Genomic DNA, 23,348 nt, shown 5'->3' with positions numbered 1-23,348 from the left:
CAATTTTCAAGGCTTCATTTGCCAGACAGGTGAAATGATCAGTGATTAAGTTATTTTTCATAACTTTTGTTTTTGATTAATTCGTATTAAGATGTAGTTGCTTGGCAGTATTTATCAGAGCATCTGTACTTTATTGAATATCTTTCACTGATTTAGTTGGAAGACTGATGTTGTACACAGATTCCTAACTCACCACCTATGCCATCTGAAACGATGGTCTATTTTGTAATGGGAACCATAATTATTCCAAACAAGATGGCGAACCAATATATGGCCAAAGCCTTTGTTAACCAGCATTGTTAACTTTTACTTTCTGTACACTGTGTGCCTTCATTAATAGTCATCTGTGGGCTTATCTGAAGATTTGCAGAGATTTATAGAACCTCCTTGTCACATTACAAGTTTTCCTTCTGAAATTCAAGTGAAGTTTAGGAGCATTGGTGGGAGAAACCATTACCTAACAAAAGTCGTACTTTGAAGCCAGGACTCATAATTTCAAGGATCTTTTGACCTTGTCAAAGTCTAAGCACTCTTCTATTGTTACTTGTTTAGTTAAAAGTAAGGATGTCAATTTTTTTCAAAAAATAATTATTTTTCACAGGTGAGGTCTAGGTTCCTAGCCAGAAGAGACATTGTTCAATGTGCATTTTATACATCTACATTTCAGTTATCACACCCAACCACCATATCCCTTGTGGTTTATGTTTTTTAAGAGCTTGACATTCAGCTTTTGAATGGCTTTCAGAAGGCAAATAACAAAGTGGTTTTGTTTTCTGTCTTTAGTGAGAATACATGCTCACATGATGGTTTACAGCAGTTTGACTCTGTAAACTTCTGCTGTTATACTAGAAACCTTGACAGCCTCGAGAAGTGGGCTTATGTGCACCTTACACAGTTCAACAAGGTCAAGTGCAAGGTCCTATACATGGGTCAGGGCAATCCCAAGCACAAATACAGGCTGGGTGGAGAATGGCTTGAGAGCAGCCCTGAGGAGAAGGACTTGGAGGTGCTGCTTGATGAGAAGCTCAAAATGAGCTGGCAATGTGTGCTTGCAGCCCAGAAAACCAACCATATCCTGGGCTGCATCAGAAGAAGTGTGACCAGCAGGTTAATGGAGGTGTTTCTGCCTCTCCACTCCACTCTGGTGAGACCTCACCCCTCAACATGAAAAGGACATAGAATCATTGTAGTGAGTCCAGAGGAGGCCACAAAGATGATCAGAGGGCTGGAGCAACTGTCCTGTGAAGACAGTCTGAGAGAGTTGAGGTTGTTCAGCTAGAGAATAGAAGGCTCCAGGGAGACCTTGTAGCAACCTTCCAGTACCTACAGGGGATTTACCAGAAAGCTGGAGAGGGACTTTTTATAAGGGCATTTAGTGATAAGACAGGGAGCAATGGCTTTCAACTGAAAGAGGGCATATTTAGATTAGATATAAGGAAGAAATTCTTCATCATTAGGGTGGTGAGGCACTGGAACAGGCTGCCTAGAGCAGTTGTGGATGCTCCATCCCTGCAATTGCTCAAGGCCAGGTTGGATGGGGCTTTGAGCAACCTGGTCTAGCGGAAGGTGTCCCTGCCCATGGCAGGGGGTTGGAACTAGATAATCTCTAAGGTCCCTTCCAATCCAAACCATTCTATGATTCTGTGATTCCAGGAAACTTTGTTATGGAAAAATAGAATCACATCTGATAACTAAACCTGAGAATTCATTGTTGGCTTAATTAAAATCATAACAATCTGATCAAAATAGAGCAAGCACTTGTTACTTGTCCATTGATACTGACAGTCACAGGACAAATTATCTAATAAATCCAGGAAAGTATTAATATAATATCGTTAAAATTCTTATACACTTTTTCCTAACACTTACCCCTTTTCTGTGATTTTTTTTTCAAAAATCCATTGTTTTTCAGGATCCTAAAGTCAATGGCAGCATTTTTTCTTAAGAAAAGGGAAGTGATGTGGATTGTACCAAATCTTCAGCACCCAAAGTTCCTTGCCAGAGGACTGCAATGCGGATGCTGGGAGTTTATTTATTCTCTCACTCGAGTCCAATTAAGGCAATTTTTATGCTTCTAACATGCTCTACACCCTCTCTTCCTTTATTGGCCTACAGTTCCACATTACGCCTAAAATGACTTTATTGTAATGTTTTACATATATTGAATATTTGATCCTAATTAACTTTATTATCCCTAAAAGCTTTTCTTGCTCAGCTCCTGAAGTCACATTCCTTTAACATTCTGTAACTGAACATTGCTGTGTTTTTGATAACTGTAGAGCCCCCGGCATAACACTTTGCTTAGACTTTCAAAGCCTGTGTTATCTCTTCATGCTTGCACTCTATGCCACATCATTCATTCTAAAGAGATTAAGTATTTGGTAACACTACCTGCCATTTACAGATAATATATCCAACTTATTTCAGCAATAGGCTTTACACCACACAGTTATACAAAGTAAAACAGGACAAGTTAGGTAATAGTTACCTGCTCACTGGGTAGTTGCTGTAATCTAAACCAAAGCTCAAGGACGGGCCTGGACAAGCCCAAACACAGCGAGTCTGACAAAGCCCAGTACATTGATCTTGCAGCATTAGTTTGAAGCCTTTAACCTTTTTCATTATTAGCAGTGGCAACATGAGTTACTGGGTCAGTTTCCCCATAAATTAATAGTCCTAGTGGCACCTCAGCAGAGATCTGGGTGCTGTTTCAGTATGGGAGGAGAGGCAGCCTACAGTGCAGGTGGCCACATCTCCAGCTTCTTTAAACCATGTTTGCTACTTGGAACAACTCTCTGAACGTGAATTGCCATGTGCAGGAAAATGGTGGCTTTGACCATTCATACCTGCACTGTATAGGGTCTATCACCCCTCCTACCCTTTTAGAAAAGACCCTATAGCACTTTTCTATCTACTGCCAGGCACATAAAAGCAACACAAGAGAAGATACATAATGTATTGGGAAGTGTGGAGAGAGATCTGCATCTTCATACACTTTGTATTCAGCATGGGCTGATGTCTGTGTTCAGGGTATGTAATGGCTTCACTTCAACAGGAGTCAGGTTCCTAAATATGTTAGTGTCTCTATCTGAGTCTACATATTCCACCTGTGTGCTATCCAAACTTAGCAGGTGACTCCGCAGGCATCCCCCAAGTAGTGTCTTGGACATGGCTCCAGGGCATGCTCAGATGGGTGGTATTTGAAGAAATATTCTCTTGATGCGCATCCTTATATGCTCATGGGTTTATTCCCTGTATGAACACAGAAAACAGTTTAAAAGGTGGCACGAGGATGACCCTCAAAGTTAATGAAGACAAATTCTGGGTTGTGAAATTCTGCCAATGAAAAAGGAAAATAATATTTAGCAGTGCTGCGATGCTGTGACAGCAAAAGAGACCAAATAAGCAGATAATAAAATGTTCTTTTTCCAGACAGTACTTCTCCACGTGGTCTGCATGGTTTATTCTGTAAAAAAATGTGGACTTGGAAAGGTTAGGGAGAACTTTACTGTTGATTAAATTCTCATCATGCTGCCCAAGGAGATATGTGGGTGAAAATTACTGTATAATTTGAATCTAAGAGCCAAATTTCTTTCCTATTATTAAAAAAATAGAGCCAGTCTTCATGTAAGAAGAACAAAAGAGAGACTTTGTGGTCTTTTTTGCCTGTGATTCTAGCTGGTAACAGTTGCAAGTTAAAATAATATATTTTTAAATAGAACACTTTTTTTTTCCAAATGGCTAGTGTTTTATTCAAGGATTTTTAAAACTGTTCAAAAAACTGCTAAAAATGTGTAGGAGTTGAAGTATATTTTCTAATTTAAAATTTCTTCTGTATAAGCCTCAGTGAGCTCTGTTTATCACTCGTGCTCAGGAGTTTCTGATTCTGAGCATGAAAACCACAAAAAACCAATTTACCCCTTTCTTCCTTATGTCATTCGTATTAGAAAAGGGCTATTATGTTCATCATTATTACTTGGACTAAATGTATGTCTGTACCTTGTAAATCTACTTTATATCTGAGGATGTTGCAATATATTGTTATTGAATTCACATTTTCTGGCATCTGTTAATAACCTTTTGTGTTCTTGGTATTACAGTGAAGTAAAATGCTCACAAGTGGATGCAGAATACAGCAAAGTGACAGTTTCCTCTCTGTACCCTCCTGCCATAGAGATTCTTTGGGCACCCCAGATGCTCCAGCAGACACTGAGGGCTCAGTAGCTGTGGCTGCTGTAACACAATCCAAGCATCTCTCATTTTTCCAATACTGCTACTGAGTTTCGCTCCCCAGGTGGTCACTGCATTTCTGTGAGAGAATCCACCTGGATTCCCAAGGTTTCAAGGGGGACAGCAGGTGTGAATATTTATGTACTTTCCCCTGGTTTGTTTTTAATTTTTCCGTTGTATCCATTCAGGGTAATGGTAACAGCTGAAAAACTCTTCTCTTTACTATTCCTGCACGTATTTCTCAAGTGAGCTTCAAATTTCAATTCCTGTAAATAGCTTGGTGATCATATTTTCCTGTCAGCACCACACCGCCCCACCCCCCGCCTTTCCCGCTGGAGCTAATGCTGGGCTTAATTACTTCATTTCCCAACATTTTCAATATCAAGACTTTTCTAGACAAAAAGAAAACAATAACAAAACATACAAAAGTCTACACAGCTGTTTCACACTGATGTGTGGCTCAGGAGAAGAAAGAATACACTTAAAAGAGCTGTTTATGGCTTGTATTTCGGGCTAAAACATGCATGTTAGGTACCCATCTATGTCTATTTATCTATATGCTAATAACTCTTACCTCCCTACCTTCTGTGAGGTATAAATGCAAGAGTGAGGAGAAATTATATCTGTTTCCTGCTTTTACCTGGTTTATTTGATAAAGAAATATCTGTGTCTGCACTTCTCTTCATCTGTATTAATGTGAGCTGTTAGATACTCCTCTTGGTCTCTGCATTTGCATCTATACGGGAACTGCATTCAACGATGTTCTTGTACTTGTTTGATTTGAGCTGCTTTGTTGAAAACAAAGCAAGATTGAGCAATTTCAGAAGTCAGAGTAGTACATGAATTCAGAAGTCATCTCCTAGGTAGGCCAAAGCCCTGCAAATCATCACCTTAACCAAAAGGGAGTCAAACTGGAAGGAGCATTTGTTAGTAATTGCAATGACTGTAAAATATAGAGTTTAATTCTCTGCATTCAGTCCTGGTAAAATCATATTTATTATACCCATCTACAAAGGTTACATGGGTTCTACTGGGCATCAGGACAAAATTAGATTTGATATTATGGCTAAGAGTATCTCCCAGAAGGCAAATGTTGTGACAATGAACTGTGAAAGGGCAAACTCTAAATGCTGATAGAAAAGGTTAACAGCATGCTGAAGAATGTAATACAAAAAGGAACACGTTACTCTACAAATTCGATATAGAAAGTATATAAGGAACAATAGCAGAGACAACGAATACCAAGAGAAAAAAGGAAGCCAACATCATTAAGCAGAAAAATGAGCACATTTTTTGAGGCTAAAGAAACCTTCTCAAAAAACATATGGGAATCTTGTGTAAATAACACAATATAAGACAGATCTTGTCCAAATAAGACAGATGCCAGGTCTGGTGTAAATCTGAAATAAGGAAAGCCAAGGCAAGCTTGGAAAAGTGGCAAAATAAATTATAGCAATAACATTGAGGTTATCCATAAGAGAAAAAAAAAAAAGGAAAAAATAAAGGAAACAAAAAAAGGACTCATACAGGAACACAGGACTCAAGAATCTAATGGCAAGAGAAGGGCCGTAACTGAGATTAAAGAGAAAATAAATGAATTTAATATTATTTTTAACCAATCTTTACAGTAGAGAAAGGGCAGGGAACTTTTTACAATGAAGTCCTTCTTTTATCCTTCATAACTTTAAAGTCTCTGAAGGGAAAACTTAAAAAATTTACAAGTCTCAAGTGCAGTAATAAATAAGCTGTTTCAGCTGCATTTCGTTTGGGATTAGAATGAAATGAAGTGTGAAAAAGGTGACACACCTATGGGCCTGCAACTTTTTTCCTGCAAGGGACTGCTCTTCAATGCAGAAGAAGTTGGATTTTATGTTCCTTGGTCCTCACCTTTCCCTGGACTTTCTTCTTTTATCCTGATGGCTTTTTACCACATCTTTCTGGGGCTTTAAGCAATCCTCTCTGCTTCTAGAAACCTGCAGGCTGTTTTTCTTGTCTTTCTTGTCTATCCAGTGTTTTCTGCAGCTTTCAAGTCTTTCCTTTCTAAAAAGCTTCTTCACTTGTAACTTCCCCACAAGAAATCTGTGATTTCTTCCTGTTCTCCTATTAGAAATCTGCATTGACTATTTAGATATGTAAACTCTTAAGGACAGGAAATATGTCTCTTTTTAGGAACGCTGCTTGGCAAAAGGAAAGAGGGAGGATGATACCATAGGCACGTAAGAAGCACTATGAATATATTAAAAATTACAGGTGCCGAGGATGCGGTTGTTTTCACATACATTTTCACATTTTAGACAGGTGAGAATCATTTTTCGGCTTTAGTCATACACAGTTCAAGCATCCAACTTTATCTTCTTCAGTTATCAATGAAGAGAAACAGGTTATTTCTGAAGACAGTTTACCACATCCCAAAAGAAGTAGCTGATAAAGGTGTTTTATTGAACAAGCTTGATTTTGCTTGTGTTGTGGTGACAATGCATAGTGCAGAGTCTCATGGGAATGAAGTGTAAAGTCAGTAGAGTTCTTTATGTTGAATTTTAACGAAGCTATTAAAAAAAAATGACATAATTGATTTGAGGTTTCACTAAAATTATGATTCCATAATTATGGAATGATTCCAAAGGAAAAGCAAAGCTGCTCTGGTTTGAGAAAGATTTATTTTCTGAGTTTGAACCATCTACTTGTCCCTAATTAAAAACAAACAAGAAAAAGGTATATGCTTTTTTCATACTTTTTCCTTCGTTTCATACATATCAGGGATCAAACTCAGAGTTGAGAAGTACCCTTGCGGGAAACAAATGAAGTGACAGTGGAGTGGGAGGAATAAGAGTTGTTATCCAAAATGTTCCTGACACCATCACACCCCTTCAAGTGTTTGTTAAATAATATATTAATAGTACATACAGCCTGGGAAAACGTAATTCTGAACAGATGCTTTAGATAAAGCAAATGTTGTGATCACTGCGGTAACGCAACAGGCTGGGCTCTAGCCACCGGCCTGGCAGCAAAACCTGTTCGGTCCCAATTGCTCTTAGAAATAATGTAGTATTACTTTCTGTCTGCTGCCCCAGTATCTTCAAGGTTCCATGTGAAGTTTTATGAGGAGCACAAGTTCATCAGAGGCTGCTGATGCTGTACGCTACAGTCATCATTACTGCATCCAGCTCTGTAGCCTTCAGCACAGGAAAGACATGGACCTGTTTGAGATGCTCCAGAGGAGGCCACAAAAATGACCAGAGGGCTGGAACAGCTCTGCTGTGAGGACAGGCTGAGAGAGCTGGGGTTGTTCAGCCTAGAGAAGACTCTGGGGGAACCTTATTGCTGCCTTCCAGTACTTAAAAAGGGCCTGTAAAAAAGATGGGGAGAGACTTTTTAGCAGGGCCTGTTGTGATAGGACAAGGGATAATGGTTGTAAACTAAAGGAGGGGAGGTTCAGGCAGACATGAGGAAGAAATTTATTATAATGAGGGTGGTGAAACACTGGCCCGTTGCCCAGAGAGGTGGTGGATGCCCCATCCCTGGAGACATCCCAGGCCAGGCTGGACGGGGCTCTGAGCAACCTGATCTGGGTGAAGATGTCCCTGCTCATTGCAGGGGGTTGGACTAGATGACTTTTGAAAGTCCCTTCCTACCCAAAATATTCTATGATTCTGTGATTCTGTGATTCCTCAGTGCACTCTTTTCTTTTGCTCTGGGAGGCTGTCGTGTTATCTTTGAAAATGGCCAAAACCTTAAACACCCAAAGTCCTTGATGACCTTAACACCTGGTCTCAGGCAAATAACAGTTATGATCTGCATTTAGCTCATGTCTGTCTCTTTAAAAACTGTTGGTCTAGATTTTGTATGTGACATACTAGAGCCAACTCTGAAAAGCCATCAGTCTGAGGTGTGAAATTTCCCCACTCACTAGAAAAGGGCATCATGCTTCGCTATGCATTAAAAACTTGTTAGAAGTTTATACAAGAACAAAGATTTATTAATCCTCTGTCAAGGCAAGTAAAACTGTGCCAGATCCAGGGATATCAGCATGTTCAAGCAAGTCTGATGAGAATGGGTAATCCTCTTTCTGCCTGGATCAGAGATGGCATATAGAAAGTGTCAATGATCCCAACAGATAGATCAGAACTATAAAAGAAGGTATGCCTTAAATGTTTGGACTGGTTTAGCGCAGGCAATCTTATAGTTCAGTTGTTGGTGAGACCTGAAATTTTCAGCAGCAAAGAGGAAGAGAGCCCGATTGTGTATCAGCCAAGGTGTACAGGGTGAAAGAAATGATTAGATATTATCTCTAGGCAGGTGCATGTATTTTTTTCTTCTTTTCACTTCTGTGAAGCTTTGCAGATATGTCTGGTTCGGGCTTAGTAAATGTATCCTTCTTTCACCTTCCTCTGGCTTGAATTAAGAACAATTTTCAGGGTGACTGTAATTGGCTACAATCAGAGCACTTCATATCTCCAAGTGTGGTGTTTAGGGACTAAGAGGTATCCAGCTCCGGCATCTGTCACTGCTGCGTATCCAGAGGGTGTGCATTTAACCTGCACAAGTTATTTTGGGAAATGGAAATTCAGCGGCCTTGGGGAGTTTCTTCCAATGAACACTGACAACCAGAAGACTATTTTGACACTCAGCAAGATAGTGGGAAGCACACCACAGCCAGGGGTTTCAAGGGAGGCTGTAATGTCAATTTATGGTTTTAGATTTCTATAGAAAAAAATGGCCAGGAAAGGCTATGTAGGAAAAAATGGGCCTGTTTTTCTAAAAGATGTAGCCAACATAAACAGAAGGCTTGTGACATGAATTTCAATGTAAGAACTCATAGGTTGCTTCAGGGAATCTTCATTAGAACTTTCCAGTCGACCACGGTGGGCCAGCCCTGGTGAGGGGCCAAACTCTCACTCAACCACCCACTCATCCCCCTCAGCAGGAGAGGGTAGTAAATAGGATGGAAAAGCTCATGGTTTGAGATAAAGACTGAGAGATCACTTACCAGTTATCATCACAGGTAAAACAGATGACTTGGGGAAAAGTAGTTTCACTTAATGCCAATTAAGTGTAAAACAGTGATGCCTCATGTTCACTGGATGTTCAACTAGTGCGAGCAACAATGCTATGAAGGAAGTGCTTAGCACTTGCATTTAGTTACATTTTTTTAACAGAGCAAATGCCTATGTCAATAAGAACATCTTCATTTCTTCGCATTCCTTCCTTTGTGTAACAAACGCCGTAAGGCAGAAAAAGCCTTCAGATCCACTTGACAATAATCGAAGTTTTATCTCCGCAGAAAGAATAAAATGTCAGTAGATATATTGGAGAGCAAAATATGATTTAATAGCCTAAATCAAAGCTTAGTGATGCCAGTGAAAACATCCCTGTGGAAAGACTGCAAGAGAAAAAACAAGTAGATATGAAGACCATCAAATCAAAGGTTCCAGATATCAAATTTAGATGATTTCTTTGGAAAGAGCTTAACATGAAGTTAAAGACACCTCCACACACAAACAAACACCCTCATGGTCTTACATAAGCTTGTTTTAGATCCAAAAGCAGGGAAAAAGAGGAGAATCTCAAAATGGTACTTTTAGCTTTTGTTTGAGTTTTTACTTATCTTTCTTTACATTCGTGCTCCTTCCTTGTGTGTGAGGTTTACCTTTTTATTACTCGTTGATGTGCAATTTTTCTGTCTGAGATCATTCACACAACACAAAAGAAGGATTTTTTTTTTTTTTTGATCCTGACTTCAGAGAAAATTCAGCAATGTATTGAGGAAGGGAGTTAAACACTACATGAAGAGAAGGGAGAAAGCTGACTGGTGCTTATGCTCTGCACAGTGACCATCATCTCTGAACTCTATTCCTGGGACATGGTAGGAACAAGGAGCAACTCAGTCATGCATTGGAAGTAGCTCTGCTTTCTGCTAACCTTTTTAACACTATAATAATAGACTGTGGAGAAGCACATGCTGCCAAGGGATATTTAGAATTAACAGTAAGGTTTAGGTCATTTTCCCGCAGCAAAGTACAATGCAGTGTATTCTACAGCCACTTGTCACAGCTGTCAGTTTCCCTGTCACTTTTGATTGCCTCTGTATGAGTCCCAGAGTTGCTTGACATGGCTCCAGTAAGGAAAGTCTGGTGACAAATGTATCAACGGCCGCACTAGAAACCTGGCATGGCACCCGCAATGTGGTGCATATTCTTCATAATCCCAGATTAAAAGACACAAGCTGAAAACCATTTTCAAATGAGCCTACATACCTCAAATAATGCAAGAAGTCATTAGCTTTTAAAGCACAGTCATTGTAAAAACATTGAATTTCTCTCAAAATGTTTAGTCACTTTAATGGTAGCTGCCACTAGTTGAAATATTTTGCATTTCATGTGCTTGGTATTCAAGCTGAGAGAGAGTGGAAACAAGACTACCAAAACAGTGCAGCCTCAACCTTTGTTCTCAAAATATTGTTGTAATACACTGAACACTTCTCTGCATCCTTCTCTGCAATCACAATTTGTCTTCCAATGCATTAGGAAACTCCCTATCCCAATGCATTGCTCCTCATATGCACTTCAGATAATAAAATTTGTAGTGTGTGTGTGTGCAGATTACCAAATATTAGCACCAGTTCTTATTTTTATTATGTCACTTTTAACACTCTTGGCAGCTCAGGAAGTTACTGGAAAGGCTGTCCTTTCACACCCCAGCACTGCTCAGAAACCTTTCTGTATAGTGGTGGCAGTTTGATGCTGGTGTCAAGTAGAGCCTTTCTGATTCTGAGGAGACTCTTGCTTTTGTCCTGCTGTAAATTAAATCTTTTAATTACCTTCTCATATCTATCATCATCCTCTCATAGGTGTGCTCACGTCCTGTAACTGAGGTTTAACGGGGTGCATAGTTTACCACCTCTGCATTTGTCTTCTAGTGGTATCTGCAATAGTGAGGAGCTGAGTGAATTAAATGCCCATTCACAGCCTTGTTACAGAATTCTTTTGCATGCTGCATTCTCTTCTGAGACAACAGTCTGTTCTTGAGGTCCTCCAGAGTGTACATCTGAAAGTTCTTTAGCTTGCCTCTGTGTATCTTTCTTTTCTCCTGAACTTTTTCCATTGTCATTTCTGTTACTGATGGAATTGTGAGCACCAGTATATAACAGCATCTTGACATCAGATATTGTACAAAGTTGTTGGTAGATAATGCCGTTTGTGATAATGTTTCTACATCCAGGTATAGCCTGCCATAGATTTTCTTTGATGCTTACAGCTTTCTTTAACAGAGTCTTAATCATTCTAAAGGTTAATTCAGTGCTGATATTTGACTGGCTGCAGGGAAGTGATGATGTGCTGTGAGTGAATTCTCTTTGCTGTGTAAATTGTACAAAGTGCCTGCCAGTAAACTGCAGTTTGCTGCCTGCAACAAAACGGGCAGGGATAGCATGACAGGTAGAAAAACCTCTTTGCTCTGTTTGTGATGGCGGTTCTGACGTTGTCAGACAAATTGCTTACTTTGCAGAAACCAGAATAACAGCTTGCAATACTGAAGTAGTGAAACAAATAATTAGCCAAAATATTTGTTTCTGCTTTGTTCGGTGGTCTGTTTGATACACAGTACCTGGATATTATCTATTTCTTCTGCTTTCCCTGCTTGTCAGAGCTTTTATGAAAGCTGGAGACTATCATGAAAGCTACTGGAGAAGCTAAAGTTTGCACAGAAGGAAAACTTGGTTTTGTCCTCCTCATTGCTTTGGGGAGAACCTTTACAGATCTCCAGCTCCCTCTATTCAGCCTGTAGTTATTGCACTTCAACAGCATGGAAAGATGATGGCTGGTAGCCAAGAACATGTGACCTTTTTAAAAAATATTACTAATTGGGGTATAGTTGATTCATGTGTGAATGTTCTAGCTGAACTTCTCCCTGACAGCACACGTCCCTTTCCATGTGGATGGTGTCTTCCTCCTGCCGGTGTGAGTGGATCTGACAGGAAAGCCACTTCTCATGGCCCCTTAGACTTTGCCTTGCTGCATCACGATGAGATGTTGGTTGCCCATTTACACAGAAGCGGTTGCAGTTAACATTGCTGCTTTCCAGGTCCTTGCTACACAGTGAATTGTTTGAACGTAACAATATCGATATTCCTCTCTTGTCTGGGCACCACCTAAAGAGCTCAGATAGTGTAGGCAGCTCAAAAACATGTCGAAAGAAAGTTTGAATTTTTTTATCATTAGGTAGGACACTGCTTCATTGTCTGTTCCTTGTCCCAGATTCAGGATATAGCTCTTGGGGCAGGAGCCAGGGTCCTGAATATCGTTCTACAGTAACAATAAAGCAATTGTTCTGCTGTAATTTTAGCTTCACTATTCTGCTTATTCCTAGCAGAGGGACAAGGCAATAGATGTGATCTGCCACATCTCCCCACTACTGTTTTCAGTTCCAAGCACTGATATTGTTATTTGCAACTCTGGAAAACCTTCTTTCAGGCCACACAGGTGCTCTTTACCATCTTTGACCTGCTCAGCTACATACATCTATCATTAATATAAATAATATATGGTGAGGCAGTTGCCCTTCTAATTAAACAGCTTCCAATGACTAGCTCTAGCATGTCTTTGGTGCCAAGCATCCCAGTTTTGCCTTGATTGATTCTTCTGCAAAGTGAAACTTTGGCTGAATGCTCATTTTAGTTATTTTCAATCTATACAATTGTGCATCTTCCTTGGCCTTTCAGTAGCTACCTTTCTGCTTATCCAGCTTGTGGACCCATTAGTGATGCTAAGAGGACTTATCCTGTTAATTTACTTCGGATCATCATTCCAAGCAGATATTGCACTGAGCAAAGAGTAACCTACAGGATCCCTGAAAAACAGGCAGAACTTTCGTGGTAGTCAGGAGCTCTGTTGCAAAATTTCATAATCCATTGTTTGGGCTCACTATTTTTCCTTCTGCCTTTATTTCCTGTTGCTGCCTAAATAGTCTGTCTCAGATTTAGTGCTGGTAAGCTGATGCATCCACAGGTTCTAGTTGAAATTACCTGTATGTTAATAGAATCAGCAGAAATTTTGGCCTTCATGTTTTCTTTGGTATTCTATTTGGAATTCACATTACCAAAGTAATTTTATTATTCGGCATGATGTAATATTAATGTAACTTTGATTGCCGTATTGCTCTTTCCTCTGATACAGAGCTGAGGTACTATTTGTACTGGACTCACAAATGACGTCTCTAATACTGGGCTGTTTCTGATGCTTGTCTTTGCATCTCCTCCTGGTCTAAACCACAAAAAGAAAGATGGCTGGTTTTGTTATTTTTATATGCATAAATATAATTTATATTCAGGTAAAATTGTTTCCTCAAAATTACTCTTTGCTTTTTTAATATAACATGCTTTTTAGTTAGACTTTACCATTAAAGACTCACAAAGTATTATTTATGACAGACGTATATAGGGTATTTCCTGCACTGTTCCCCAAATCTTCTTTTGCATTCTCGTGTTCCCACAGTTTCTGGTGCTTCTATGAATTCGCCTCATTTCAAGTTTCCACTCTTAGGCCCAGTAAATTATGTATGCCTACCCCATTTTCACAAATTATTTGAAATATCAAATCTGTATCTGCTTTTGCATACATGCGTGGGTTTCAGAAGAGGTGGTTTGGCTCCCCCAGCATTTATACTAAAATCTCTTCTTCATTCTATTAAACATTCTGAAATCTGGTGATATATTGGTATCTTTTCTTCAGCTATCTCTGGTTTAATATTTGACACTGATGTGATTGCCTTGTGGATTCCCAAATGCTTTTGGAAATTTCAAAGATATTACCTGAATTTGAGCATGCCACAGCCTTACTCTATTACAGTGAGTAACGTTTCAGGTCCTTATTATTCTTTTATCTAGTTTGGTGGAAATTTTGTAATTTTACCATTGCAATCAACAGGAGATGAAGTGATGATATTGTCACAAGCCTAAGATACTTCTGCCTCAGTTTTACTGGCCTGGGCCAAAATATATGAACTCTGGCTCATGGGAGTGTTCCAGAGCAGAAATAAATTCCTTTCCTGGTGGACTTTTTCCCTATTATTTATTTATTTATTATTTTGAATGAAATATTATGAAACAGAACTATAACAATGTCATCATTCTTTCTGGTCAGGGAATTAGAATAACTAGCTTTTTTACCTGCATTAACACACTTGAGACATTTCTTCAAATCCACCTGCCTTTCATAGAGCTGCTGGATAATGTAGTAGCCCATCCAGCATCCTCCCATTCTGGTTTTAAATATTGATAAGGCAGGGAAAATACCTGCAATAATTAGGCTGTTTTCAGAAGCTTAAAATTGGAAACTGAGGCCTAGAACCAAGAAGCAATCTGGTCTCAGAGTTCAATGACAGAACACAGTTGAGACTCATGGGGGCAAATCCAACCACAGTAAGAGCCTTATATTCAAAAAGCCCTTTACAAACATTGTCTTGACATTATCTGATCTGCTAAAATCTGTGTTCCAACCGACAGGAATTCTATGGGAATGGAGATATTAGTTTTAACCACTCAAACACTCTACTAGTTACCTGCTCAGTGAAGGAGAAATGGAAATTGTAAAAGAGTGGGGATGGATGATGGGGAAGATTTGAAAGTCTGTTGTGTAGAGGGTTTGAATGGAAAAGCTCAGGTTTTATTCTGGTCAGAGACTCAAAGATATGTGATTCCAGGAACACACTTTCATTCTCAGAAAATACAAAAGTTTTTCATTGCAGCTGTTTAAATATTTACACTGCTTTGAAAAGTTCTATGTGTACAATCATGTCCATTATAATGAATAAAATGCCTTTCTCTTCTTCTTTTTTCTCCATTTTTTTTCCAAGGGATTTAAGTGAAAATATCTGCTTGAAGCTCCTTTCAACTGCAACTTGTTATATGATATCTCATATATGGATCTACATTTCTCTCAGGAACATCTTTCTTCTTTTCATGAATTATGTCTGGATTTGGAGGAACCCTCCAGCCATAAAGATCACTCTTTCCTTCCTTCCTCCTCATTCTTGTGCACTCTGTATATCGCCGTCCGACTTTATCACCTTTTGAAGGCTTACTGCCTTCCTTTTGAAGTTGGTTTTGTTCTTTGAACAATACAGGAATCCACTGCTTCTGATAACATTTTTTTTTTAACTGTTCTGTAAATTAGGTTGCTTTCAGCAGATATTTCACTTGAAATAACAGTACACAACTAAACTAATAACAGATAAGGAAAATTTCCCTCACTGTGAACATTGTTTACCTATTTTCTTTTCTCTTCTTTGCTTCTTATTCTAATAATTCTTATAATCAGTGATTGGCAATTTTTATATTGGCAAATCTCTCTCCTTGGGCCTGGTACATTGCATCATTAATTTGTCAATATAAAGTTATTCAGCTCTTGACTGTTACCTGTAGGGTGTTAGTTATTCAATGTCTTCTTCTGTCTCCCCAGGTAGCTAAGTTGAATGAGGAGTTTATTTCTTACACTTCCTATAATTTTTATCTAGCTATCAAAATATAGCATTGGCGTCTCTCTGCTTGCCAGTTCTGATGAAGGAGATTCACAATGTAAAAATTGCCTCTTCCAGCTCGTTCTTTGCACCTCTTTTCCCCCCAGTTGTCTTGTCTTCTTGTTTCTGGCTTTGTGGTCCTGCTTCTGCTGCCACCACTTATCCTACTGCTCAGCTTCTCCAAGTCTCATGCATCGATGCCCTGTGTCCTTTTCTAGTGTTGCAAACACTTCTACATTAATACTTTTTCTTTAGTGACTATTACTTTTCATCTCTTTACCTGTGATTCCCCCTCTCTCATTGAAAGTCGATAAAATAAACATTTTAGAGTCAATACTATCTAGTGGTTTTCCAAAGGCTCTAGGTTGCAATCAGCCTTCCACCTTCAGCAAATTCACTGAAAGTTTGGAGGAACTGGAGAAAGGACACTTCATTATCCAGCAGCTCTCTGCAGGTCAGGTGGATATAAATAAATGTCTCAAGGGTGTTTGTCTGTCGGGAGGGGGGGATAATCCTGGAAGAACATGGCAATTTGATTAGCGTCTCTTTTTACATCGGTCAAAAGTCACTGGAAAACATGAGGGAGTTGAGGCTGAGGTCAAAACTGGGGCAATTGCTACCAGAGTTCATTTATCTTATCAATCTGGGCTGCATATCCATGGCTGTGGTTCTCCCAGCCAAACACAACATCACACTTTAGCAGCCACTATTCAAACCATGGCTCTTACCCATCGGTGGATTCAGCTCTCATCTATAACTACGCTGTGACATGCACCTGCATTATTCACATATAATTCCCTGCTATATGGACACTCATGCTGTCTGCCAAAATTTGACTTAACATCTAACTTTAGATCCCATATGTGGTCTGTCACTTTTTATAAAAAACTATCTGTGTACAGCACATGACAGCAAAATGCATTGAGCAATGGAGAGTACGAGTATGATTCTTACTTTTAATATTGTGGTTTTTTATTCTTCTCTATGGAAATCCCATAGCGCCAGTAAGGAATGCAGCTTTTCCTAGACCAGACCCAACCTTCACTAAATAATAACCTTTTAAAAGAGGTAATTTTAAGACAGAGCTGTAAATACTATGCTTCTCCTTTTCCACGTAAGGAGTACAAGGCATAGGAACAAACAAGAATGCGGATCGTTCGTTGAAATCAAATTGCAGTTCATAAGTTGTGTGCAGGCAGATGCCTCAAATCATAGCAATGCCACTATGTGGAGCTTGGCATCTGTGAGTTTTAGAGACCACAGAGCAGCTGTTACCAACCTGGTAAGACAGATTCTCTTCCCAATAAGTTCTTTCAGAGATGTGAATCTGATTCTGAGTGATTCAGACATTCGTTTAAGCACCAAAAGGTGTTCTTTTTAGTTTGAGAGAGGGTGGCAGACTCAATCGTGACGTCATGATTGCTGAGTTGCCAGGAGCAACCAGTCACTTTTGTGCGATTCAGTGAGAAAAAAGAATCTCTGGTCAGGAGGGATTTTTTTAGCCTTTAGAAGATTGGTTCCTCTAGAGGGCAACACAGAGCATGGCCTAGTCTGCACCTCTGAAATCAAGCTGCCCAGGTGCTTTTCTCTCTGTCAATTGTATAGGGAACCTTGTGAGTTTAGTCCTAACTTGGGCAGTCTACTAGACATACACGTTAAAACAGTGTGAATAAACTTGTATGGGAACATAGTCTTCTCAGGTACTGGTAACTCTAAGGAACTACCCCTTTTTACTCAAAAGTAACTCAAAAATAAACCACTCTAGAAATTTGGCCATGGTATGTCCACAGTTATATCGTGATACTGTAGATGTAGTCCTAACATTCCCATGGCCAGTGGTTAGGTATCCAAAGGGAACTCTGTTGACAAATTTATAGTTTGTTAACACAGAAAATTTAGTTTTGGATAAGACTAACATTCACTCAGAATGGCACGTTCATTTTGTTCTTAGTCTGACGTAGTATAAGCCATTTTCAACATTTAGTTATGGTGATACTAGAAAAAAATAATTGTTTCATAATCAAAGCATGCACATGTGCATGAATTCAGAAAAGCGGATCTAGAATATTTTAGTAAAGAATAGGTGGGTTCGGATTTTTATTTTTTTCCACAATAATCCCAAATATAGACAAGCTCAATACTCCCCATCTGTCACTAACTGTAAAGGCTCTCACTATGACAGTTTTCCACTGATTCAAGATACGAAAAATAAGACACGGATATCTTCTGAGAGACATGCTGGAGCCTTAGAAGGTTATCTGAAAAAATCAGGAAAACTGAGATCCAGAAGCTGAAGGAAATGCCAGTTCCTCATATATCCCTGATGTTGCTCCACCACACAACTTTGTTGTTCTTATTAGTAGAGGAATAGTTACAGCTGGTACTGGGATCAGGCAGAGCTGCTAAGTCTGCTCTTTTTCCTATTATAATTCTTCTGTAGTTCTTCTTCTAAAACTCCTACTCAATTTTCTTTCTCATTTCTGGTCTACTGTCAAGAGACATGGCTTTTCCAGCTCCTTGGCTCCACTGACCAACTTGATCAAGAGATTCTGCTTCAAAAGACTGTGAGAAGGGTTTGAATACTTCACCTCCTGTCACAGCTATCAGACTTTGATCAAATCTTTAGTCAGACCTCAAACTTTCTATATAAGACTTGTTCTCCGGGAAGACTTGACATCACTTAATGAAGTTAATAATTTTTTACCCACTTTTGTATCATTGCCTGTGATAGTCACCTTATGTATTTTAAAAAAAGAGTTTAAATCAGTGCTCATTGTGAAAAGAATTGTGTGTCCTGACGTATTTAACTGAAAGTGATTCCTTAAAGAGCAAAATTATATAGAAAATTTTGTGGAAAGTAAACTTTGTCTTCAGATGAAGACTTTGCCATTTTTTTACAAGATCAGTTCCCTAATCTTAATCACATAGGTGCTCAAAGAATAGCATTTAAGAAATTAAATTCCCCACAGAAAAGTTCAGGGATGTCCCTGCTCAGGGAACAGTTACCAATATCTGAACACTGTGATATTAAGCACAACTTATGGCATTAAAAAGGGCAAGAAATTCACATTAAAGTAATCAAAATGTGATGACTTCCAAGACTACAAAAATATGATTGTTTCCCACTACTCAAACCTGAAAATGTTCACGTGATTTGATTGTACAATAGAAAAGCAGAAAGGGCACTCTGGAAAACTTTCTAAAATTCACAGGCAGGTTCTTGTTTAGCAGCAGCATTCTCTGCTAACTTATCACTTCATATTCCTATTCCTCTCTTCACCATAGTCAGCTACCAGTGGGGTATTTCATGAAGCCCATGACCTTTCTTTTCTCAAAACCATGTGTGAGATTGACCAGACGTAAGATGTTGCCTTTCTTCTACCGTGTCTCCCTCAGACATATCGTGAAGATCATTTTTTCATAGAATCGGTTCTCAGTCATGACAGTGCAAGCCATAGAAGAGAAAGTGATCCTCTCAGGGATGAGTGGGTCAACCTATTTCTAATGGATTGTTGAAACTTTTCGGGAAGCAGAGCCTTACTATGGGAGAAGTCCTTTTCTCCAGAGCAGAAGAATCAACCTGAGAAGCATGAGTAATGGGGAGTAATTAATGATTTTAAGTACCACTGTTGAAGGAAAAGAGAGCAACAGATACACACAGTGGAAGCAAATCAAATGGAAGGAAAATTGGCTGTTAATAAGTGTAAGATAGAAAACAGAAGAAAATCCTTACCTTCGTATTTCTCACCTAGTTATTGAAGAAACCAAGGCATCATACTCAACTACTTAAGTTATCCCATGCCTCACCCCCAATTTTATGTTTTCTATTGTTCATATCATATATTTAACACTTGGTAGATACTGATATCACAGCATGAAATGGAAAGAGGATCTTAGACTTCCAGAACAGAAACATCTAGACCGTCAATTCCAAGGATATCCAAAACTCGCTGGATTCTGCAGAAAACGCGACATGAAATGAATCACTCCTACTTTGATTCTTCAGCAAGAAAATATAACGTAGAAAGTTATTTGCCTAAACAAAATAGATATCAGTAACCTAAAAAGTGGGATTCACCCAGAATTTTTTTTTTTCAGTTTATTGCTGAAAAATATGAAGTGCTTAAACCTTAAGTTCATCACTTAGGCTTCCTGTTTCACCACTGAAATGAGATTTTTACCGTTGAAGTCTGTGTTATATTTTATATTAAACAGACACCTAGCTCAGCATGGGATGACCCCCCTCTAGAATGCTGATGTTAGGTGAGCTGTATTCTCTGCATGGGTGTTGTTTCTAGAATTCAGACTGAAACGAAATGATCAGTTTTGTTTGTTGAAATATATAGTGGTAAGGTTCAGAGATACTTAACCAATAATTTTATGCCAAGCGAAACCTTTTGTTTGATAAAAAGCCTACAGTAAAGTGTTTTAAATATCTTATGTTTTAAGGCTGGAGTAGGTATTTAAGATTTTTTTAATGCAGTTGTACTTAAAATATAGCCTACAGACGAAGCATAACCTTCAACTCTCCCTTTACAAGTTCTGTGTTGTGAAACACTTGTCAAATTAGTATATCTTCAGTTAATTAAAATGAAACATAAGCAGACCAAAATATTTTCTAATTTGCAGTTCTGCTCCTTAAATCAGTATTTTTGTACAATATGAACTGTGTGGTTTAATTAACAGGGAACAGGGCTCTTCAGTTTGGCCCTGTATCACATCTTGTATAAAATAATGTTTCTAATCCTGCATTAATTTACTCCCCACCATGACTAGCACAGTTCAAAGACAAAAATTAATATTTTCAGGGCTTAGCTATGCACAGTTATCTAGACTCCTATCTTTTAATCTTGATTTACACCCACGCCACAGCTCCACAAGCAAGAGGATTAAGAAAATAGGACAGTGAATGTGTTATTATCACTGTAGTCTAATGCATATGGAAGTTATTGGGGGATAATATGGTACTTTATCTAACCTCAGCCTACTCCAAAATATGCTCTTCAAGTCACATTTGATTGTCCCACTATGTATAGAACTATTTTGTCCTTGCACAGTCCTTGACAGCAATGGGAAATGGCTTGTGAATTTTAGTATCCGTCTTTCACAGAGGGAAGTGAACTAACACATAGAAACCAAGAAGGATTTTTCCCATTCCTACCCACACTGCTCCTCTCAAACCGGTCCTCAGGTGAGCCATCACAGTTGGCTGTGGTATGAGTACAGGGTTAGAAAAGTGTCATCATGGTTGCAATTGTCGGTGTAAACAACAGTTCTGATTTTCACATTATTTCTCATTGGGAAGATACTGATCCCTGCACCTGCAGATGCTGTGTTGACAGCAAAACCGATGTGCCTTCTGGAATGGAACTATCCAGTGGCCAGTCACAATTTTAGGAAAAAGGAAGTGAAGTTCCCTTGGATTGGCAACACAGTGATGACAGATTTCCATCATATCTCCATTGGAGCAAGTAAAGCATCTGGTGTATGGGATGCAGAAAGGTAAGATACCCAACAGCTGATTCCTCTCAAGATTTTCTTGCTGAAACACTTCTTTTTTCAGAAGATTCCTCATTGGCTGGGAAAATGTGTCACCTCCATGTCAGGGCCTGCAGTAGTTGCATGTTGTTAACATGTTAGCATGTAACCCAACAAGGCTTTATTGGTAGAGTTATTGGGGGAAAAAAAAGAGACAGTAAAATTTGGTTCACTTCAGTGCTGGCGGTTACACAGCTGCATATTGCTGCTGCTGCTTGGGTGAGGTTGACTTCAGATGCTCAGTTTCATTAAATTGAATTATGACTCTCTAAGATTTTTCTCCCTACTGTTCCATTTGGTGAAACATTTAATTAAAGACAAGTTCTCATTATTGTTTTATCTTTGAAGCTGTTATTCTACTGAGATATATCTATTAGCAAATAAAAAAATTAACATTTGTGCCTGTATACTTCATTAAAGAACTGATACAGAGCTATAACCCCTTTGCCTAACAAATGCATTGTGCACATTCTATCACATTACAGAAATAGAATCAGAAGGTATTTAGAAAAAGAATGTACAAGGAGGAGTGAAAAAGGTTGGTTGGTAATGGACAATAAGCCTGGATTTCATTTTGTGATTGTTTTTTGTTTGCTTGTTTGTTTGGGGAGGTGTTTGTTTTGTTTTGCTTGTTTGTTTGTTTTGGTTTTGTTGGGCTTTTTTAAGTTTGTTTTTTTGGGGGGGAGGGACATATGACCAATTTGGGAGCCTAAAAGAAATGGAGAAAACAGAACATAAGTGACCACCATTTGCATGTTCTCTTAACTCATGAAGTAAAAACAGAGATAATGTTTCACTGATGTTTTGGGCTAAGTCACATCACCCCACAAGGGATGACTTAGGTGCAGGTACACAGATAGTTACTTTGCAGTTGAACTCTGGTGTGCAATGTCATTTGTTGTGCCACACTCTTTATCCGATTTCAAGTTTCTACTCCAGAAAGGGCTGACTTAACTTTTGTGTTGTGTCTGCCCAACCCTTGAGGATGTCTCAGATACCATGAGCCATTTCAAATAGCACTGAGCACTTACCTTCAGGTGACCGAAATGAGTCTTTACCAAAAACTGCAGAAGCACAACTGACATGCATTAACTTATTGCACCAAATCTGATTCACTTTACAGAACATCGGAGAAACCTGTTTCATTTCTATGAATCTCATTATTTTCAGTACTTCTGCTTTGTTAAGTAATTTTTTTTCTGAATAGGAGGAAAATACTTTAAGTTTAATGATTTAGCACCCTCCAAAAGTCCATACATGTTGATAATTTTTGAAGCTTCTCAGTGTATTCTAAAGTCTTTTCAAGTAAGCCCCTTGGATACTTCACCTATTTTTAAACCACTCTAATGCATTTTCTACAAAGAAAACATGACTTCTTTGTGCTCTACCCTTAACCACAGCATGTATGAGGTTGGATCTGATGATAATAACGGAAAAATAGGCATACTGTGTCAGAATTGAGATATAATTATTCTACTGTTCTATCTCTGACAGTGACCAACAGAGAGTATCTGGGAGATGATATCAGGCAGTAAATAGTAATACTTCCTGAAAATACTCTTATTGCTTCCAGCAGTTTATGACTCAGTAACTTCCAGAACCAGACAGCTGTCCTTGTGAACAGTATCCTGGGCAGATCCTTCATCCCATATGAAAGCTGCTCTTTTAAATTTCTTTTCAATTTGTCACTCTTTAGTTTCCTTTTAGGTTCATTTCCATTAGGTGGTTGGGTTTTGTACTGGAAAAGACAGCAAACAGCTGATCCCCATCCATCTTCTTTAGGACACCTATGGTTTATAGGTCTCATTAATATCTTCCTGGACTGTGTGTTTGCAGATTGAAAAAGCTAACCTTACATGAGCGCAGAACCTATTCCAGACCTTTGATATCCTTTGTGCTCTTCTATGAAACTCTTTATTTCTACCTTTTTTTTTTTAGGCGAAAATTAGGGAAAGATGAGGATATCATACCCTACAGAAGATGTAGACCCACTGTGGACCTGTACAGTGGTGTAATTATGTTCTTTATTTTGTTTTCTGTAATTCTGAATATTCAATTTGCTTTGTTGA

This window comes from Caloenas nicobarica, chromosome 2 (assembly GCF_036013445.1).
Source record: "Caloenas nicobarica isolate bCalNic1 chromosome 2, bCalNic1.hap1, whole genome shotgun sequence".
Taxonomy (NCBI): Eukaryota; Metazoa; Chordata; class Aves; order Columbiformes; family Columbidae; genus Caloenas; species Caloenas nicobarica.
The sequence above is the reverse complement of the archived record's forward strand: the minus strand, read 5'-3'. Positions refer to the sequence as shown.